Genomic DNA, 22,717 nt, shown 5'->3' on the forward strand with positions numbered 1-22,717 from the left:
TGGATTTGGTGACTTTATTCTTCCCAAATAATGAGAGGTTAAAAAAATAACCATGTGCATGGACAAAATGGGCCCAAACTTATACCATGATTTTCAGGGTGCTCTTAAATTCACTATTTATTCTTCCGCTTTTAAACCCAACCTTGTCTTCAGGAACCTGCCTTATCTTTTACTCTTTCCACAACAAAGATTAGAACACTTTCTTTACAAACACCTATATTTATATTAAGCTCGAACAAACCCATGTTCCCTGTGTCAGGCAAATCCATGGCCATTCAGGTTGACCACTGATCCAAAAGGACACTAAATAAAAATGAAGCTTTGCAACTTCTTGATTTATATTACTTTATCTATGTAATTCTACTGAATATTCTACTGGATACAAAGGAATTATTCCTCTTTCTTTGGCTTCTTCCTTAGATCAATCATCTGGCCAATATTTATTGAACATCTGCTACACACACAGTTTTTCAAAGAATCACTTTCACAGGCTGTCCAAACAGCTATAAATTTTGCTAAGATCCAATCCCATAACTTCTTCATTGGCTCTCTAACATAGAAGCCTGTAAAAATATTTTTTAGTAACTAGAAATTTCGTCTAAAGGATAAGAATTCTCTTCACCACACCTACACACTAAAAGAATCCAGTTATCAAGAATAAATGATCCCCCACCTCGTCCATAAATTGGACAGTGAGAGGAAGCATGTTATTCATATCTGCTAATATTTGGCTCCTGAAATCTGGATAATGAGTTGGGTTAATGATTTAAGTTGTGTGCTAAAAGGAGCTGGCTCTCACTGGAGCAGGCTCTCAGGAGCTAACTGCATGCATCTCTTCCCAACCTCTGGAGACCTCAAGTTGGCAGCCCAAGATAACCGAGAGGAAAACATTTACACCCCTGTGACTATCCTCCAAACATTTCCCTCTCCTGAAAGTTGTCCAAATCTATTCTGCCCTGGATTCAGATGGTAGGAGTTTAGCTACCAAGGGTTACCTTTTACATTAGGAAACCATCACTTCTGAGAAACAGAAAAAACTAAAAACATAAAATTATAAGATACCCAGCCCTCAGGGAACTTGAGGATCCAACACCAAATACTTCTGAAGTTTGCAAGGGGGTGAACATTTGAAACTGTCAAGAAGAGCTCACAGAGTAAAGGGAAGATGGATTTGATAGAGCACTTAATTGATGGCTATGATTTTGGTCAGCTGGAAAGAGGGGAAACAGTCACCCTATGAGATTACTGAATGGGCAGAAGAAGAGAGGTAAAAGAGTAAGGTGAAGACTTCACTGGTGATCCAGTGGTTAAGGCTCCGAGCTTCCACTGCAGGTGGCACAGGTTCCATCTCTGGTTGGAGAATTAAGATCCCACATGTCAGGTGGCATGTCCACAAAACACACACAGAAGAGTAAGGTGAGCCAGAAAAGTACTGTGGGCCTGTAAGCTTTGACCTGGAAAGCTAGAGGTAGAGCTACTAGGAATAGTCTTTCCAATTTTGCTTGACATGTTGTTTTTCTGATCTTTAACTTCTTTCTGATCTCTGATAATGCCAAGTCCGTTGGTTTTCAGTCTGGTTATACTAGCACTCACACTAGTACTGGGCACAGCACACTGTTGTGTCATCTGGTAACTCTGAGCCTCCTCCTGGGACATAACAAATTATAGCTGATGCCAGCTTGACCTCATAAAGTCAGCTTGGCTTCATAAAGCTCACATTAGGGCTTCCCAAGGCAATGGTTTAGGATAGATTTCAGCCTAGCCCTTGTCTTCAGCAAGTTGCAAATTATTAGAATTTAAATGAAGATGATGCTCATCTTCAAGATTTAGAAAAACTATGCGTATGTACTCTTTAAGCCATTCACTTGGAGTCTCAAATGTCTCTCCCCTCCTTATCTTTGCACCCTATAAATACTATACCACAACTACTATTCTTAGTACTAACCTGATAGTATAACCTCTATAGCTTCTGGAATCAAACTGCCTGGGATGAGGTGAAAGGGAAGGAAGAGAGAGATGGGATGTGGCAGGGAGAGGACGGGAGGAGGACCTACTATTTATCAAGACCTTTCTCTGGGCCTTTTTGCAGATCCCATTAAATCCTGACAGCAATCTTGTGAGATAGGAAGACAGTGAGGCTCAGTTCAATACTTTTATTATTGGACTTCCCATGCTTGTTAAAATTTTGATTTCAATAACTGACCACTCTCTTCCTAGGTGCTTTGGGCTCAAAGTGAGGAAATGGCTGTGGTGTATATGTATCTCCAGTTTGCTATATGCCCATAAGGGTAGTCGATATAAAACTTATGAATAGAAATAATGTCAGAAATGGTAATTAACTTCCCAGGTTAAACTTGAAAAATTAAAAATAATAATATTGGGTTTTGGCAATACAAATTATTACAACACAGAAGCAAGAAAAGAGAAGGTGCTTTCCATTTGTGAGCAAAATCCTTGATGCTCTTTTTATCCCACCTCCTATGTCTTCTTCTTACTGAATAAATTTCAAGCTTCCCTAGACTTCCCCTTACAACCCCTTCAGTCCAGGCCTAAGACTATCCCCTACTCTTCTCTTGCTAAAAAAAAAAAACAAAAAACTTTCATTTCCTTATAAAATAGCAGATAGCAACAAAGTCAAATAATTGTCAACATACAAATGACTGGTAACCCCTTCATTCTCCTAGTTGTTTCTTTAAAGAAGAACATTTGAATTAAGCAAATGAACTAAAAGGAATATCTCATTGGTAGAGCCTCAAGTTGTCTGGCATATGTACAGCTTTATCAACACCCACCCATTCCCAGGCTTCAGTTACTTTGAAAGAAAACTAGGAGAGGAAAGGGTTCCTTCTGAGGCAGGTCAACCTTTACCGGAATTCTATTGTTGAAAGCAAAACTTCTCAAACTTCACTTGTCAAGACACAATTTCTGATTCAGTAGGATTGGGGTGAAGCCAGAATCTGCATTTCTAATCAATCACCAAGTGTTGGAGGAGCTGCCTGGGTGCAGACTGCACTTAAGAGTAGCACTGCTTGAAGCTATTCCTCTTCACTGCTTGTTCTGAATGCCTCCACTTCGACACCCAGACTTGCAAAATGTATGAAGATATAAGGTCTTTTTTCAATCTAAATCTCAGGAAGGCAAGATCTGTAACACTGGGAACTGGAATTGGGGAGGAAAGAAACAAGGGAGAGGATGACATGCACAAATCAAGACACACATGTCTAGACCAAGCCTGCAGGTATTCAGAAGAGAATCACAGAAAGGCTAGATTATTGGGTTTTCCTGCATTTATCTGAGTTATCACCTAGGGAGCCTTTTGGTCGCCTAAAATATCTTTTAGTAAGTAAATGACAGCTTACTTGCACTGTAATGTTACCTTACAGAAAAAGAAATGAATTTTCTAAATGGGAGGGGTCTGATTTGATATCCAACGAGGGCCAGATGTGACAGCAAAAACAAAGATCTTTTATTTTTATTGAAGGTCATTGAATCACTCTGTGTGTGTGTGTTTGTGTGTGTGTGTGTGTACACAAATATGATACCAGCAGAGAAAACTCGGTAAAAAAAAAAAAAACAGAAAACTGAACAAAATATGTAAATACTTTACAAAAATAAAATGTAAATAGCCAATAAACATATGATAAAAAGATAAATATTATTTCACATCCATCAAATTGGCAAAACTTAAATACCCTAATGACACTGTTAACAAGGATGAGGAGCAAGAAGAATTCCCATATACTCTGGTTTTGAGTATTATAAATATGAAGGGGTGCATGCTTTGCAACATAGCAATTCTACTCCTAGGTACATTCCAGAAAAATACTAGTGGATTTTCATTTTAAAAATCCCTACCAGGATTATTTGTAATAGGGGGAAAAAAAGAAACAAACTAAATGTCATTTACAGGAGAATAAACCGTGGCATTTTCAAACTTTAAAATATCATAGAGCTGTGGTAATGAACGAACTAGTTATCCAAAATCAACATGTATGGGGGAAGCTATAGAGAAATACATGCAACATATTATAAGTATGTATTGCAGAAAATTGAAAACAAGCAAAACAATAACTCATTGTTTAGGGCCCAAACACAGGTCTACAGTTTCATGGAAATAAGAAACAACAAATTCAAAAGAGTGGATGGTTCTACAGGAAGAAGGTAGTGCTTTAGTTTTCAAGGTATTCAATAAAAATAAGGGCCTTGGTTATACTTTTTGTACGTCTCACATATTTTATAATAAAAATTTAGGACCTTATCTTCATAAACTGGTAACCATATTCCCTTAATAGATAACTGATAGCAAGTGACTGCAAACAAAAGTGATATTCAAGTCATGTCATTCTAAAATTTACTAAAAATCACTAGAATTAGTGCTATGACTCAAAAGGAGCCATGTGAGTATACTGAATAATCTTTTGCTTTCTAAATCAGTGGTCTCCAAAGTGGGGTACACTGGGCTCAAGAATAAAATATTCAAACTTATATTTATTCATAAAAATCCCTCTGATTTCTAACTCTTGTCCATTATATAATATACATAATCTTGTTGTTTTTCTTCAGTTGCTAAGTCGTGTCCAACTCTTTACAATCCCATGGACTACAGTCATGGACTGTAGCATGACTGATTCCTCTGTCCTCCACTATCTCCTGGAATTTGCTGAAATTCATGTCCATTGAATTGGTGACACTATCTAACCATCTCATCCTCTGCTGTCCCCTTCTCCATTTGCCTTCAATCTTTCCCAGCATCAGGGACTTTTCCTGATGAGTCAACAGGCAACTATTCGTATTAGGTAGCCAAAGTATTGGAGCTTCAGTTTCAGCATCAGTCCTTCCAATGAATACTCACAGTTCATTTCCTTCAGTCTCTTTGTAGTCCAAGGGACTCGCCAGAGTCTTCTCCAGCATCAAAATTCAAAAGCATCAATTTTTTGGCCCTCAGCCTTCCTCATGGTCCAACTCTCATACTGAAAGTGACTACTGGAAAAACCGTAGCTTTAACTATACAGACCTTTGTCTGCAAAGTGATGTCTGTTTTTAATGCTGTCTAGGTTGGTCATGGGACTTCCCTCATAGCTCAGTCAGTAAAGAATCTGCCTGCAATGCAGGAGTCCTGGGTTCGATTCCTGGGTCAGGAAGATCCCCTGGAGAAGGAAATGGCAACCTACTCCAGTATTCTTGCCTGGAGAATCCCATTGACAGAGGAGCCTGGCAGGCTACGGTCCATGGAGTCGCAAGAGTCAGACACGACTTAGCGACTAAACTACTACTACGAGGTTGGTCATAGGTTCCCTTCCAAGGAGCAAGCGTCTTTTAAATTCATGGCTGCAGGCATCATCCATAGTCATTTTGGAACTCAAGAATATAAAATCTGTCACTGCTTCCACTTTTCCCCTTCTATTTGCCATGAAGTGATGGGACCGGATGCCATGACCTTAGTTTTTTAAATGTTTTTCAAGTCAGCTTTTTCACTCTCCTCTTTCACCTTCAAGAGGCTCTGTAGTTCCTCTTCACTTTCTGCCATTAGAGTGGTATCATCTGCATATCTGAGGTTGTTGATATTTATCCCTGCAATCTTGATTCCAGCTTCTGAGTCATCCAGTCCAGCATTTTGCACAATCTATTCTGCACCAGGATTCCCTGGTGGCTCAGACGGTAAAGCGTCTGCCTGCAATGCAGGAGACCCGGGTTCGATTCCTGGGTCAGGAAGACCCCCTGGAGAAGGAAATGGCAATCCACTCCAGCACTCTTGCCTGGAAAATCCCATGGACAGAGGAACCTGATAGGCTACAGTCCATGGGGCTGCAGAGTCGGACACGACTGAGCGACTTCACTTCACTCCATTCTGCATAGAAGCTAAATAAGCAGGGTGACAATATACAACATTGTCATACTCCTTTCCCAATTCTGAACCAGGAGTTCGTCCAGGTCTAGTTCTAACTGTTGGTTCTTGACCCACTGACAGGTTTCTCAAGAGACAAGTAAAGGGTCTGATACTCCCATCTCTTTCAGAATTTTCCAGTTTGTTGTGATCTACACAGCCAATGGTTTTAGCGCAATCAATGAAGCAGATGTAGATGTTTTTCTGTAACTCTTTTGCTTTCTTCATGATCCAATGAATGTTGGCAGTTTGATCTCTAGTACCTCTGCCTTTTCTAAACCCAGCTTGTACACCTGAAAGTTCTCAGTTCATGTACCGCTGAAGCCTAACTTGAAGGATTTTGAGCATAAGCTTACTAGCATGTGAAATGACTACATCTGTATGGTAGTTTGAACATTCATCGGCATTGCCTTTCCTTGAGATTAGAGTGAAAACTGACCTTTTCCAGTCCTGTGGCCACTGTTGAGTTTTCCAAATTTGTTGACATATTGAGTGCAGCACTTTCACAGCATCATCTTTTAGGATTTGAAATAGCTCAGCTGGAATTCCATCACCTCCACTAGCTTTATTCGCTGTAATGCTTCCTAAGGCGGGTCATTAAGATCTTTTTTGCATAGTCCTTCTGTGTATTCTTGTCACCCATTCTTAAAATCTTCTGCTTCTATTAGGTCCTTATCATTTCTGTCCTTTATCGTGCCCATTCTTCCAAGAAATGTTCCTTTGATATCTCTGATTTTCTTGAAGAAATCTCTAGTCTTTCCAATTATATTGTTTTCCTCTATTTCTTTGCATTGTTCATTTAAGAAGGCTTTCTCATCTCTCCTTGATATTCTTTTGAACTCTGCATTCAGTTGGGTATATCTTTGGCTTTCTCTCTTGCCTTTCACTTCTCTTCTTTCTTCAGCTATTTGTAAGGCCTCCTCAGACAAACACTTTGCCTTTTTGCATTTCTTTTTCTTGAGGATGGTTTTGGTCATCGCCACTTGTACAATGCTACAAACCTCCATCTGTAGTTCTTTGGTGCTCTCCCAGATCTAATCCCTTGACATTTGTCACCTCCACTGTATAATCATAAGGGAGTTTACTTAGGTCCTACCTGAACGGCCTATTGGTTTTCCTTACTTTCTTCAATTTAAGTCTGAATTTTGCAATAAGGAGCTCTTGACCTGAGCCAGTGAGCTCCAGGTCTTGCTTTTGCTAGCTCTATACAGCTTCTCCATCTTTAGCTGCAAAGAATATAGTCAATCTGATTTCAGTAAGAACCATCTGGTAATGTCCATGTGTAGAGTCATCTCTTGGGTTGTTGGAAAAGGGTATTTGCTGTGACAAGCATGTTCTCTTGCCAAACCTCTGTTAGCCTTTGCCCTGTTTCATTTTGGACTCCAAGCCCAAACTTACCTGTTACTCCTGGTATCTCTTGACTTCCTACTTTTGCATTCCAATCCCCTATGATGAAAAGGACATCTCTTTTGGTGTTAGTTCTAGAAGGTGTTGTAGGTCTTTATAGAACTGGTCAACTTCAGCTTCTTTGACATCAATGATTGGGGCATACACTTGGATAACTGTAATGTTGAATTGCGTTGGAAATGAAGCAAGATCATTCTATCGATTTAGAGGTTGCAATCAAGTACTGCATTTCAGACACTCGTTGATTCTATTTCTTCTAAGGGATTCTTGCCCACAGTAGTAGATACAATGGTTATCTGAATTAAATTCACCCAATCCCGTCCATGTTAGTTCACTGATTCCTAAAATGTTGATATTCAATCTTGCCATCTCCTGCTTGACTACACTCAATTTACCTTGATTCACAGACTTAACATTCCAGGTTCCTATGCAATATTGTTCTTTACAGCATCAGACTTTAGTTTCATCCCTAACACATCCACAACTGTCATTTCAACTTTGGCCCAGCCACGTCATTCTTTCTAGAGCTATTAGTACTTACCCTCTGCTCTTGCCCAGGAGCATAATGGTCACCTTCTGACCTGGGGGGCTCATACTCTGGTGTCATATCTTTTTGCCTTTTCATATTGTCTATGGGATTCTCCAGGCAAGAATACTAGAGTGGGTTGCCATTTTCTCCTCCAGTGAACCACATTTTGCCAGAACTCTTCACTCTGACCTTTCCATCTTGGGTAGCCCTGCACAGCATGGCTCATAGCTTCATTGAGTTACACAAGCCCCTTCACCACAACAAGACTGTGATCCATGAAGGAGAATGTACATAACAGAAACAAGCATAAATTAATGTATATATGTGCTTGCACAGTGGTAAGAGTATGTCACATATAAAATATTCATTGATCCATGTTCAAAATTTTAAAAGTTTAGAAGCCAATATTCAAGATGACCACTGACTTTAAAAATCACCCATCCAGGTAACCTATACCCAAACCCTGAAGTTTAAAAATAGGAATTTTGGAAGAGGACCACATTCACAAAGAATTTTATTAGTGAAAAATACACTGAAGTAGATGATTAAAACTACAACCTGGTATCAAACCATGTTTGAAAACTTTCTATAGATCAAATTTTACATCAGACTTTAAAATAAATATTGATACCAATGTCAACCAGTGCAGTATCAAGTCTGGATATGTTAGTGTTGAATATTCTGTTTAAAAAAGAAAAAAACAGAAATCATTTGGAAAATTCACGTGGAAACGGGACACAGTCTAGGAAACTGACTGCCTCTCATTAACACAAGAGCTCAGTTAACATTCTCCAACTGCTCTCAGCTATTGATATTCATTTCAGAACAGGCAGGACACATTTAGAAAATGGCACGTCACCAGAAAGTGTGGGTGAGGGTGTGCAATTTTGCCTATTACAATGCAGCCAGAATCTTTCCAGAACCAACTTCAGGAGCCAAAGAAGGAAATTTGTTGCATAAAACCTTTACATTGGGATGCAATCCTCCTACAAAATAAACTATATAAAATTGAGTAGTATCATCTCACTATAAATAGTCATTCATTGAGGACGCATTTTAAAATAAACTTTTTGGCCTTTAAGCTAGTGATTCTGGTTATTGACAACTGAATTCATAATTAAAAAGATATAGTTTCACTCAATGTATAATAAAGAATCTACATTTACCTCTTAATAAAAATGAGGTGACTATTCATTGACATGTATCATTTATCAATTTAACAGTGACAGAAAAATGTAAGAACAGACACATTAGCCAGCTACGATAAAGGCTTGACTTTGGGCAGAAGCAGAAACAGAGGTAGGTGGATGCTAAAACTATCATTAAGCTATAAATTGAGGGAAATTAATCTATTTACTAGGATTAGTGTGCATTTTACTCTAATAATATTGTTTTCTACCAAGTAAGAAAAGCCTTTTCAAAAGCATTTCTTTGGATACTAATTTGGAAAATCTCACTAAAGGGAGAGATCTTTAGTAGTACCAATTTATACCTACATCTATTTCATGGCTTGTAAAGGAGGTACACATCTCTTAAAAAGATACAAAGTTTATACATAAAACTATCTGTCATTTCACATCTGAGAATAGAAAGAAGTATCAAAAATTTCTCATCCTGTTTCCATTGCTATTTGTTAAGGTGCATCACAGGATGAAATAGATCATGCAAAGACAGATAAGTTTTTGATGAAAGTATTTGCTATGATTTCTTATTTCTTCCCACAAGTTCATGAGACAAAGTAATCAATCTAATATCCAGGCTTTTGAAGCAGTGGCCCTTTTATTAGACTGTATTTCAGATCAGATCAGTTGCTCAGTCGTGTCTGACTCTTTGCGACCCCATGAATCGCAGCACGTCAGGCCTCCCTGTCCATCACCAACCCCCGGAGTTCACTGAGAATCATGTCCATCGAGTCACTGATGCCATCTAGCCATCTCATCCTCCGTTGTTCCCTTCTCCTTCTGCCCCCAATCCCTCCCAGCATCAGGGTCTTTTCCAATGAGTCCACTCTTCGCATAAGGTGGCGAAGTACTGGAGTTTCAGCTTTAGCATCATTCCTTTCAAAGAAATCCCAGGGCTGATCTCCTTCAGAATGGACTGGTTGGATCTCCTTGCAGTCCAAGGGACTCTCAAGAGTCTTCTCCAACACCACAGTTCAAAAGCATCAATTCTTCAGTGCTCAGCCTTCTTCACAGTCCAACTCTCACATCCATACATGACCACAGGAAAAAACCATAGCCTTGACTAGACGGACCTTTGTTGGCAAAGTAATGTCTCTGCTTTTGAACATGCTATCTAGGTTGGTCATAACTTTCCTTCCAAGGAGTAAGCGTCTTTTAATTTCATGGCTGCAGTCACCATCTGCAGTGATTTTGGAGTCCAGAAAAATAAAGTCTGACACTGTTTCCACTGTTTCCCCATCTATTTCCCATGAAGTGGTGGGACCGGATGCCATGATCTTCGTTTTCTGAATGTTGAGCCTTAAGCCAACTTTTTCACTCTCCGCTTTCACTTTCATCAAGAGGCTTTTTAGTTCCTCTTCACTTTCTTCCATAAGGGTGGTGTCATCTGCATATCTGAGGTTATTGATATTTCTCCTGGCAATCTTGATTCCAGCTTGTGCTTCTTCCAGTCCAGCGTTTCTCATGATGTACTCTGCATATAAGTTAAATAAGCAGGGTGATAATATACAGCCTTGACGTACTCCTTTTCCTATTTGGAACCAGTCTGTTGTTCCATGTCCAGTTCTAACTGTTGCTTCCTGACCTGCATACAAATTTCTCAAGAGGCAGATCAGGTGGTCTGGTATTTCCATGTCTTTCAGAATTTTCCACAGTTGATTGTGATCCACACAGTCAAAGGCTTTGGCATAGTCAATAAAGCAGAAATTGATGTTTTTCTGGAACTCTCTTGCTTTTTCCATGATCCAGTGGATGTTGGCAATTTGATCTCTGGTTCCTCTGCCTTTTCTAAAACCAGCTTGAACAACAGGAAGTTCACGGTTCACATATTGCTGAAGCCTGGCTTGGAGATTTTTGAGCATTACTTTACTAGCGTGTGAGATGAGTGCAACTGTGCAGTAGTTTGAGCATTCTTTGGCATTGCCTTTCTTTGGGACTGGAATGAAAACTGACCTCTTCCAGTCCTGTGGCCACTGCTGAGTTTTCCAAATTTGCTGGCATATTGAGTGCAACACTTTCACAGCATCATCTTTCAGGATTTGAAATAGCTCAACCGGAATTCCATCACCTCCACCAGCTTTGTTCATAGTGATGCTTCCTAAGGCCCACTTGACTTCACATTCCAGGATGTCTGGCTCTAGGTGAGTGATCACACCTTCGTGATTATCTGGGTCGTGAAGATCTTTTTTGTACAGTTCTTCTGTGTATTCTTGCCATCTCTTCTTAATATCTTCTGCTTCTGTTAGGTCCATACCATTTCTGTCCTTTATTGAGCTCATCTTTGCATGAAATGTTCCTTTGGTATCTCTGATTTTCTTGAAGAGATCCCTAGTCTTTCCCATTCTGTTGTTTTCTTCTATTTCTTTGCATTGATCACCGAAGAAGGCTTTCTTATCTCTTCTTGCTATTCTTTTGAATTCTGCATTCAGATGTTTATATCTTTCCTTTTCTCCTTTGCTTTTCGCTGCTCTTCTTTTCACAGCTATTTGTAAGGCCTCCCCAGACATTTAGTATACAATAAAAAACATGGTCTGCATCATACTCCCACCCCATAACCTCAACCCCATGGCATAGGGAGAAGGGACTTATCACTGATGCATCTCACAGCTTAACAAAGTTCTCTGATGCACAGCAGTCCACTCTGGCTCCATTGCCCTATAGTTCTGCCTTCTGAAGAGCCTCAATGACCAAAGTTTCTTCTCAGTGGTTTTCTTGAGAGGCTCAGAAGACCCTGGGCAACACAGCCTCTACCCACCTAGTTTGCTACCCCTGATGCAGTTGAACAGTTCCTCCTTCAGACCAGGGCATCACTGAGGGGCTGTCCAGGTTGGAGAGGTCCTAAATCTATTCACCTTTTGTGCTAGAACTCTTTCAGCAGTAAATAATGGGAGCAGAGGGGAGGAGTAGAGAAAGGAGGGGAAAGTAGAAGAGAGATGAGAGGGAAGGGGGAAGAAAGGAGGCTCACATAACTGAAAACTCTATGGATGGATATGTCATATGTCATATTTTCAGACATAGTTGGATCCACAAGACAGCATTAGAGCTTGATCTCTTTTTCTCCATCTCTCACCTCTGCTTTTCTCTCTGATCCTCATTTTCTATCAGGGTCTAATGCCTTCTGGCCACTCCAGGCTTACATCTTCCAAGTCTTATTCTTTCTAAAGATTCCCAATAAAATTTCCAGAATGAACACTTATCAGTTCCAATCAGCCTCAGTTGGGTTCTCTGCTCATCCCTGAGCCAATCACTGTGGTCTGAGAGGTGCAAGGCCTTCCGTAATTGACCCAGACTGGGTCATATGCCCAACCAGCAACTGGAAGAAGGGTGGTTTCAGAAAGCAAACCCAGGTGCTACTACAGAAAAAAGAGCATTTAGGTAAACCCACAGCGGATCTCAGGACCCTCCTCATTCTGCCCTGGTCTTCACACTCCGTCCCACATTCTCCCAACCTAGGACCCTTCATCCCTCACCACGTCTGTCCAGGATAGGACCTCTCAACATATTTTCCTAACACAGGAAACTCCATGTGGTATAATGACCCTAAAGTCAAACAACCTGACTTCCAGTTCTGGCTCTATCACTTTAGCAAGTTGCATAATGTCTCTGTGCCTCTGCTTCTTCATCAGAGAGAGAAAAAAAAAAAGGTGGGTGGGAGGCAGGCAAGAGTAGCACGTCTACCATTAGGTTGATGGGACAAATAAATAAGATGATACAGGCAAAAGAGTTCCTCACATGAAGTTCTCTCTCAAAATATGTTAGGTATTAATATTCAATGCTTGGTTAACATTTCACTAACACTGCCTCATTTTTGCTTATATCTGAGACATCTTATAAATGCAATTTATAAAAAGGTACCACTGAAGAACACACGTAAGATAAGCAGGAGGCATATCTGAAGAGTGTTTTCTAAAATTATATTTCCTAATTTATCCTCTCATCATCAATGTATGAATGGAAGCATTTCACTGCATCCTTATACAAAACTGGGTATTATTTTCTAATCCTTTTCAGAGCCATTATGAAAAAATTCCTTAATAACTATCAATTAGATCTATTTTTAATCTACAAGACACTATAAACACCTAAAATGTCTAAAAATACATTAATTACTTTACATTTCATCCAAAGCTCTCACTGATTTCATATTGTATCTATTATCTAATTTGGTTACTGATAAACTCAGAAAAGAAGGAAGCACAGCCTAAAATTTGAGTGTTTAGGAAACTAGAATTCTGAATCAAAGAAGACTGAGCTTTTTCACCCTAAAAGAAATACAAAAAATCTAGTTAGAAATAATATCATGTCCTCAGCTCATTAAAAGCAAAAGCTAAGTGGATATATGAAAAGAAGAAATTAGTTAATTTTAATGTGTGGAAGAAAGTTGTAATGAATATTTTTCCAACAGTTATCTATTAAGCATTTTAGTCTATTCAACTCATCAAATTGCTACCATTAAAAAAAAATCAAACTCAATTTCCTTATTAAAGTTAAAAATTAATAGGCCATTTACAGGAAATTTTATATGCCTTTTAAAATAAAGAAAACCCTGCTCTGCTTTCTCAGCTTTCAAGTGTTTCAGGAGGAAAATTCTAAACGGCATGCAGAATGTATTTATCATCAAAATCCTCTAAAATGTCCCAGGGGATTTCATTTTCAATAGTGCCATATTTTAAAACAAAGTCTATATATGCAATTAATTGATTTTTCTTTAATTCTTTTCAAATGCTTATTGCAAAAAGAAGAAATGTGAATGAATGCTTCATACTTCTTTGAAGTGAAATTTGAGTAAAACTGACAGAAAGATGCTAAGCTCCCACTGCATGCCTGACAGTTTGGAAGGGTGGGGAGCTGAGGACCACCCCTGTCTTGCAGGAGCTGAGCACTTCACAGAGCACACAAGTCTCCAGTGACTCAGATACTAATCTGCGAGAAACATAAAGTTTAAAAGAGTGAAATCAGAGTTTCCTTGGTGACAGAAGACGTTCCAGACAAAGTGAACACCTGACCTAGGCTAGGCTCTGAAGAATAGTCAGATTTAGACAGACAGAATGAGGAGGACAAAACATCCCACTGCAATCCCTGTGCAACACACTATGGCTCCCGTGAAAATGGATGCATTTCCAAAGACACGTCTCCTTGCTGCTGGTATGTAACATCCTCATGTTTCCTACTGTTCAATAATGTACAAAGATCTTACATTGCCCAGTAGCTCTGCAGTCACTGTGGTCTAACCATAAAGTTCTTTAAAGACTGAATATCCTGTTGCTTATACTCAATAACCAGAATGGGTTAAAAAAAGGTATGTCAAGGGGAAATCATCATTGTTTTTGTTATTATCACTATCTGTTTTAACTTTACTCTCAACAGTTGCTTTTTACACCTAATTTCCATAAACATTTTCATAGAAGAATAGTATTAAAAAATTATGCCAGAAGTACCAGAGGAGAGCCAATTCATAACAAAAGAAGTAACCCAGCCCTGCAAGGGGAACAGGCCAGTCTAAGATACTAGAAAGCAGGCTTTGTTGCCACTTGCTCCATATTTGGAAAATTCTGTAATGATCTGTATTGCCAAATAGAGACTCATTCACAGCATCCTGTAAGAACAGCTGGGAGCCAAGGCTATGGCAAAGACAACCTCTAAACTGTAGTATATAGAAGAGAGGCTCTTTTATAACAAACTTGATGATTACTAAATTTCATTCCTAGGGAAAGGTGGAGTCAAGCAACACCTATTGGAACACATGTTGGAACCCCAGTTGGTGAGAAGCAACACAGCCAATATCAGAGCCAAAAAGAAGGGTACATATAAGCCTCAAATATTAAGAATTGGCCACAACAGTGGAGCATAAACTCATCCACTAGGACACTATTACTCAAGTACAAAGCCACCTTCTCCTTTTCATATGTAATGAATAAAGAAGCAACAGTGCAGAAAATTGACCACTGTGGGCCTAAGGGGGGAAAAAAGTGCATACAGGTTGGTGATAGAATAAGGAAGTGAAGCCAGAGCTTTACAGGTCACTTCCAGCTCTATCTCAGCCATATGTCTCCCTCATCTCTCTCAAAAGGAAATTGGGAATAAAATTCCCAAAGTACCAGCACCCCTTGGCATACTATTCAGCCCTCTGTTACAGACAAAAACATGAGAAAGAATTCATGCTTGTCAACAGGATTGCATGCTGTCTGACTACAATCATCAGTAAGTTCTCAATCTTCTCAACAAGAAATGCAAATGACAACCAGGTGGAAAAGCTCTTGCCACTGCAGGGACGTCTCAAATGTTAGTAACACAATCACAATTGAAATTGCCCCAATATATTTCTCAGACTACCTCTGATTGATAGTCACTGAGTCAGGACTTTCCCAGCGGTCCAGTGGTTAAGACTCCACATTCCCAATGTAGGGGGCACAGGGGCAATCCCTGGTTGGGGAACTAAGATCCCAGATGCCAAACAGAGTGGTCTAAGAGGAAAAAAAAAAAGTCACTGGGTCACTGAGCCATAGCTACTCACTCTGCTCCACTGCCCAAGTCTCCATACAATGCATAGCCAAGTACATTACACTGTATTAACATAGCACTCAATATTTCCAAGGGCAAACTCAGAGTCTGTCTCTTCTTCCTCCACCAGCTCACTCTCTAGACAACCTTATTTCTATAAATAGAAACTGCCTTAAGAGCTCTGAGTTATCTTTGACTCTTTCTCCCACTCCATATTTTCTTCTCAATCTTGCCCTGCCTTTCCATTTCTCTTTCCTGAAGGACTAAGATATTCTCCCATCTCATCTCCCTGTCACTGGACAACCTGATCTCCTCCTAGTCTGTCTTAACACAGCTCTATTTGCTCATCATTCATGCTTAAAAATACCTGAAGGACTCCCAACTGCCTACTAAACGAAATCCAATGACCCAGCATTGATAACCTTGCTTAACACGACCCCCAAAAGATTTTCCTACCACACCAACTATTACTCCCCTCAAAATACCTATCTTTCAATCTGTGCATTCTTCCCCAACCCAGTCCTCACCTCAGCCATGTGCTTTCTTACTCTTCCCAATGAGAGAGAGGGCTCTTTCTGAAACATCTTTCCACGTTTCTAGCCAAATCAGTCTGGAGGTCCTGCTCACAAAGCCTTCCCAACTTCCCCAACATAAGATTTCTTTCTCCTTCCACCCTCCCTCCTCCACACAGTACTTTGTATTTTATTATCTTCATACACGTATTCTGATATAGATCCACTGAAATGAGGAATAAATGTTGGATCTGGACTATTCCATGTGTGACAAAAGCTTAATTTCTGTTTAGCGCCCCACTGTCTCAATCCACTAGAATTGGATGAGGTCTCCCCCAGGTCCCAAGGGTGGAGCCGAGGATTCCAGAGGTCATTAACACATCCCATCTGCCAGCCACAGTGAGGGGTTCTGGGATGTACATGCACATCATACAAGGCTTGGCAATAGTAGTCAGTCATAATCCAGTCCCCAGCTTTTCCTCAGTGTGCAGGAAAAGCACTGAATAGGGAGGATGGAAAGCTGGATGCGACAGAACTGAAAGGTGAGACATCACTTGACACCTGCAACGCACCATGCAGTGCCTAGTCACATCCCTGAAGTTTTCAGTTACGAGTGAAAAATACTCTTCTCTTGCTCAAGCAAGTTTGAGGTCCCTCACCACCATAAATCCAGCCTAAAACATCCTTTCTACTGTCTGTTAGCTACATAAGCAAAATGTCTAACCCTTAGTCACGCTTCCCCTCCATTCTTAGCTCAACCATGACTCTGCACATTATAAATTTGTACAAAGACAAATGTGCATTGTACTAATTTAGTACCTGTACTCAAGAAATCTTTTCCATATGGATTGGAGAGTAAACATTTTAATTAGAAGGAAATAAAGGATTTAATTTTATCCCTTTGCAGTCTTTCCAGTCATCACCTTATCACCTGTAGTCAGTAGACACTGAAAAGCTTTTATTAACAAGTTTCAGGAAGGTTTTGCATTCATAATTAAACTCTTCTGTAAAAACCTATTGCTGCTTTCAGGATTTCTTAAGCACTCGTGGCATATGGTAAAGCAGGTGTTTGCCAGCAAATGTTTTTTAAAAGATCTTTTCAAGACCACAAACTGGTTTCTCCTTCTAAAATTAGAATATTACAATTTTAGCTTGGATTCCCTGACCCTTGCAATTACGTATTAACTTCATCCTATTAAAGAAGCCACAGGCTGATTAGGTGCTGCCACAGAGGTGCAGTTATGCTGGTTTTCTTCAAGACCTGAGTAAGCTTCACAGACGTGATTTCTGGCAAGAATATATATGCTCTGGAAAAATAAGCACATATGTGCCCAGCCACATTGGGATATTGTGGACTCACTTACAGTGGAAATCAGGAGCAGTGCTGAGTTGCTTCAGTCATGTCTCACTTTTTGCAACCCCCTGGACTGTAGCCCACCAGGCTCCTGTATCCATGGGATTATCCCAGCAAGAATACTGGAGTGGGTTGCCATTTTCTCCTCCAGGGGATCTTTCCAACTTAAGGATAGAACCCGCATCTCCTGCAGCTGCTACATTGGCATGTAGATTCTCTACCACTGAGCCACCTGGGAAGCCCTCGAACTCAAGAGAACATCTCCTGAAAGACATCCCACGATTTTACTTCTTTCCAGGATTAACTGACCCTCAGTTTCAAGTCCCAGCCCTCAGGGGTTGGGACCCTTACAAACTCAAAAACACAGGCGGCACTCCACCAAGCTGGATGCATTTTCAAAGGTGAACTTTCATAAAACAAGCTTCTGGACCAATATAGAAAATTAAAGTGCCAATAAGTATGGTTAACAAATAATAATAATAATAACTATCTTTATTAGACATTAGAAAACTATTGGATATTAGGTACTAAAAAATTTAAAGTTCACCTGATCACTCTATTCTCTCCCATAGCTAAGCTCATGAAAGACAAATCATAGTCATAAGATTGCTTTGGTAAGCACTGAAATCAAAGAAAAGGGGACTTAGATGTCCCTACAAAATGTACCTCAGACAAGACAGCTAAGGAAATGTCATTCCTACAAGAATCCACGTCAACTGGCCACACTCCCCAACCTGTGGAGAGCTAGCTGTGCCATGTCGAAGGCCCCCTCACTCCACATGCCTTCTAACTGCCCTTTCAGGCTTAGCTACATAATTCGCAGAGCTCAATCCAAAAGGAAAATGTGGAGCTCATAGTTCAAAAAGTGGGATAAAAGTGCCACGAAAATTCCAAAATACAAAATGTCTGCTTTCTTCCATTCTCTGGCTCTTTTTCCCTCCCTCCTTCCCTCTTTTCTCCTTTCCTCCTCAACCAATCATGGTGTTATTTAACTTGCCACTTAAAATCTGCTTCCGTCAGTAAAGAGATACTCACAGGGCCAGTACAGACCCTCACAGGTACCCAAAAGCCCTGGTCCCATAACTTGGCATAGGTGTGCAGCCCACCAGATAGCAGGTTCCCTCTGCTACCAGGTCCCTCCCTGGCTGGACTGACAAGGTCGGAGCCAGGGGCAGCGAAGTGAAGTGAAGTGAAGTCAAACAGGCATCTGCCCTTGCAATGTGGCATGTGCCCAACCTACGGTGGACAGGCCATCCCAAAGAACTGCAACCCCTGAATCTGAGCACACTCAGTACCTGGACTGGGAGTGGGCAAGTGGTTCACTCTTGTTGTACTCAATATGCCAGCAAATTTGGAAAACTCAGCAGTGGCCACAGGACTGGAAAAGGTCAGTTTTCATTCCAATCCCAAAGAAAGGCAATGCCAAAAAATGTTGAAACTACTGCACAATTGCACTCATCTCACGCTAGCAAAGGAATGCTCAAAATTCTCCAAGCCAGGCTGCAACAGTACGTGAACCATGAACTTCTAGATGTTCAAGCTGGATTTTGAAAAGGCAGAGGAACCAGAGATCAAATTGCCAATATCTGTTGGATCATCAAAAAAGCAAGAGAATTCCAAAAAAAACATCTACTTCTGCTTTATTTACCACGCCAAAACCTTTGACTGTGTGGATCACAAGAAACTGTGGAAACTTATTCAAGAGGTGGGAATACCAGATCTCCTGACCTGCCTCCTAGAAATCTGTACGCAGGTCAAGAAGCAACAGTTAGAACTGGACATGGAACAACAGACTGGTTCCAGTATATTGTCACCCTGCTTATTTAACTTATCTGCAGAGTACATCATACGAAATGCCAGGATGGATGAAGCATAAGATGGAATCAAGACTGATGAGAGAAATATCAATAACATCAGATATGCAGATAACACCACTCTTATGGCAGAAAGTGAAGAGGAACTAAAGAGCCTCTTGATGAAAGTGAAAGAGGAGAGTGAAAAGTTGGCTTAAAACTCAACATTAAGAAAACTAAGATCATAGCATCTGGTCCCATCACTTCATGGCAAATAAATGGGGAAACAGTGGAGCAGTGAGAGACTTTATTTTGGGGGCTCCAAAATCATTGCATACGGTGACTGCAGCCATGAAATTAAAAGAAACTTACTCCTTGAATGTGAGAGTTGGACTGTGAAGAAAGCTGAGCACCGAAGAATTGATGCTTTTGAACTATGATGTTGGAGAAGACTCTTGAGAATCCCTTGGACTGCAAGGAGATCCAACCAGTCCATCCTAAAGGAGGTCAGTCCTGGGTGTTCATTGGAAGGACTGACGCTGAAGCTGAAACTCCAATACTTTGGCCACCTCATGTGAAGAACTAACTCACTGGAAAAGACCCTGATGCTGGGAAAGATTGAAGGCAGGAGGAGAAAGGGATGACAGAGAATGAGATGGTTGGATGGCATCACTGACTCAATGGACATGAGTTTGAGCAAGCTCCAAGAGTTGGTAATGGACAGGGAAACCTGGCGTGCTGCAGTCCATGAGTTTGCAAAGAGTCAGACATGACTGAGCAATTGAACTGACTGAAAGGGTTCCAAACCCCAATGAGTCACTATGGTTCTGCCAGCCCAGGGTGGGAATGTCCGCCACCATGCTTTATACCAAGACACCAAGGCGTGTGTATATTTGGACCCTGACCCTCTCTGCATCGAGACTCCCACCCAGTCAAGACAGGAGCAGGCCTGGACCACGGTACCAGGAGGTGAAGAAGCGGACACCCAAGCACTTGTCCCAGGGAGGTTGGGCTCCATGATCTTGGGCATGCTCAGTTGTCCCATCAGACTTCACTTACAAAAACTACAAACTCAAAGGTAAAATCATCCAGAATTTCAAGACAGCAACTACAGAGCACTTCACGCCAAGCACAGAGACCTTCTGGTGGGACCATCTTATATGACTGTAAAGCCATCCTGCTTGTCCTAACTTCCGTTTTCTTTTAAATGTCACTGGGTATGCCACAGCTTCAACTAGCAAACATAGTCCGATTTTGCCTATAGCTACAACTTGATAGCTTACTTCAAGAAAATAACGGTTCCTCTTTAATTAACCAATTACTTTTTAGACTGGTATTTTAAAGGGTAAGCAACTTCCACAAGACACAGTATTGATTTCAAAATCTAACTAAAAGAAGCATTCTTATTTTCCTTATTTCCAAGCCCTTCTATAGGCCCAAACACTGACAATATCGACCACTGGCCAAGTGTAGCAATAACCACAGGCTGAAACTGCCTCGAGAATGCATTTATCTCTATTCATTTATTTATTCAATGGACTTAACAAATCTTGTGTGCTTACATACCAGGCATTATGCTCTGTGTTACAAAGTTCAAGAAGCACACAGTCCCTTGAAGAGCGCACACTGAAACAGAGAAAGACATAGAAGAGGACAATTTCATTTGATAAGTGCTATGAGACCATTTGTCATGGAAGCACAAAGGCAGGGTATTCAACCCAGCCTGGTGGAGGAAAATAAAGGTTTTCCAGACATTTTCCATCAAGGACTGAGAACATTTTCCCCAAGAATACGGGTAGCACCTTGGAGTTACACATTCCACCTTGGAGTTGCTGCTGCTGCTGCTGAGTCACTTCAGTCGTATCCGACTCTGTGCGACCACATAGACGGCAGCCCACCAGGTTCCGCCGTCCCTGGGATTCTCCAGGCAAGAACACTGGAGTGGGTTGCCATTGCCTTCTCCGACCCTGGAGTTACACATTCCTTTTTCCTCAGAATCTGTCATATGAGAACACACCACCTCCTCCAAAGTACCAAGTAGTCCTGCCCCTCCCTTTGCCCCCCCTAAAAAAAATCAACCTAGATCTGTTCAAGACTTCAGAACCAGCTACCAATTTACAAGTAATACAGGGCACGAGCATATTAAACTGGTCACAAGGAATGCAGTCAGCAAAATCCTGTGAGAAACTCTTAATAGGACAAATACCTCAATTTCTTCAAAAAATAAACTACAAGAAAAAAATAGGTAGAAGAGCACTCAGTAGATTAACAGAGACTTAAAGGACATATCCACTAACTGCAATAAGTGGGCCTTGTGTGGAAGTTTTTGAATCTTTGTAGGGGAAAACACTATAACATTTATGAGACAAAGATATTTAATGAAATTAAGGATCTGTTCATTGTCCAGATGTGATCATAACACTGCAGTTACAGTTAAAGAGGCAAGAAAGTATAATGGTTAGGGCTCCAAGCTTTGGGATCACATTTCCTCGTTTCAGACATCTCTTCGGAGACAGGGCAATAAAACTTTGAGTAAGATGGCTTACTCAATGGTGGCATGTCCTCCTCTCTAACACAGGAAATAATAATGGCAGTTGCTTCATTAAGTTGTTGGAGGATTATGAGATGTACCATGAAAAAGCATTCAGTACAGTGTCTGCTGCTGCTGCTGCTAAGTCGCTTCAGTCGTGTCCGACTCTGTATGACCCCATAGACAGCAGCCCACCAGCTTCCCCATCCCTGGGATTCTCCAGGCAAGAACACTGGAGTGGGTTGCCATTTCCTTCTCCAGTGCATGAAAGTGAAAAGTGAAAGTGAAGTCGCTCAGTCGTGTCCGACTCTAGCCACCCCATGGACTTCAGCCTACCAGGCTCCTCCGCCCATGGGATTTTCCAGGCAAGAGTACTGGAGTGGGGTGCCATTGCCTTCTCCGAGTACAGTGTCTGGTTCACAATAATCATCCACACTGTTTTTATTACCACTGAGGTGATGAGCAACCTTTTTAAAACCTTGCTATTGATTGCCCTCAGCTCAGTTACTCTGGACTAGATTCCTTCTTCTGCCCAACCAGATGCCTGCAGGACATCACTTAAAGGGAGTTTACCATTCACATCTGTGCTCCTCTCTATTCTACGCCTTCCCTCCCAGCTGCCAAACTCACAAACCCATATTCCTTTTCTTTACTGCCCAATGGGCTTGAAAAGTATAGTCCCAGGAATCAAGGATTCTCCTGCAAATGGCTCTGGTTCGTCTCCTTGGTTAAATCTCTTTGGATAAAATCTCTTTCAATTCATCCATTCATGCCCTAATTACCCAATGGGACCCAGGCAGGGTCCTCCCATCCCTGGCAATGGCAATCTCATGCTTCTTCCTCCACTCCAGGCTTATGTTGTGTGTCCTGTATTCAACAAACAATTTCACTGTTTGCTGCTTATCACTGCCTTTAGGCTACAGAACCAAGTCTGAAGGTTTTCACCCTTTGCTGCAATTTTGACCCTTTCTCCACTTCAGAGCAGAGAAGGGCAAGCCTCCTGGTAAATCATTAAGACCAGGATTG

General features: G+C 40.9%; 1 protein-coding gene and 1 pseudogene across 2 annotated transcripts in view; both read right to left on the bottom strand.

The window, feature by feature from the left end:
- Positions 1 to 7,916, bottom strand: part of LOC139185715 (adenylate kinase 4, mitochondrial pseudogene) — a 41,855-nt pseudogene extending 33,939 nt beyond the window's left edge.
- Positions 1 to 22,717, bottom strand: part of HECW2 (HECT, C2 and WW domain containing E3 ubiquitin protein ligase 2) — a 449,303-nt gene that overhangs the window by 298,654 nt on the left and 127,932 nt on the right. The gene's annotated exons all lie outside the window — the stretch shown is intronic.

Source organism: Bos indicus, chromosome 2 (assembly GCF_029378745.1).
Source record: "Bos indicus isolate NIAB-ARS_2022 breed Sahiwal x Tharparkar chromosome 2, NIAB-ARS_B.indTharparkar_mat_pri_1.0, whole genome shotgun sequence".
In the NCBI taxonomy this organism is placed as follows: domain Eukaryota; kingdom Metazoa; phylum Chordata; class Mammalia; order Artiodactyla; family Bovidae; genus Bos; species Bos indicus.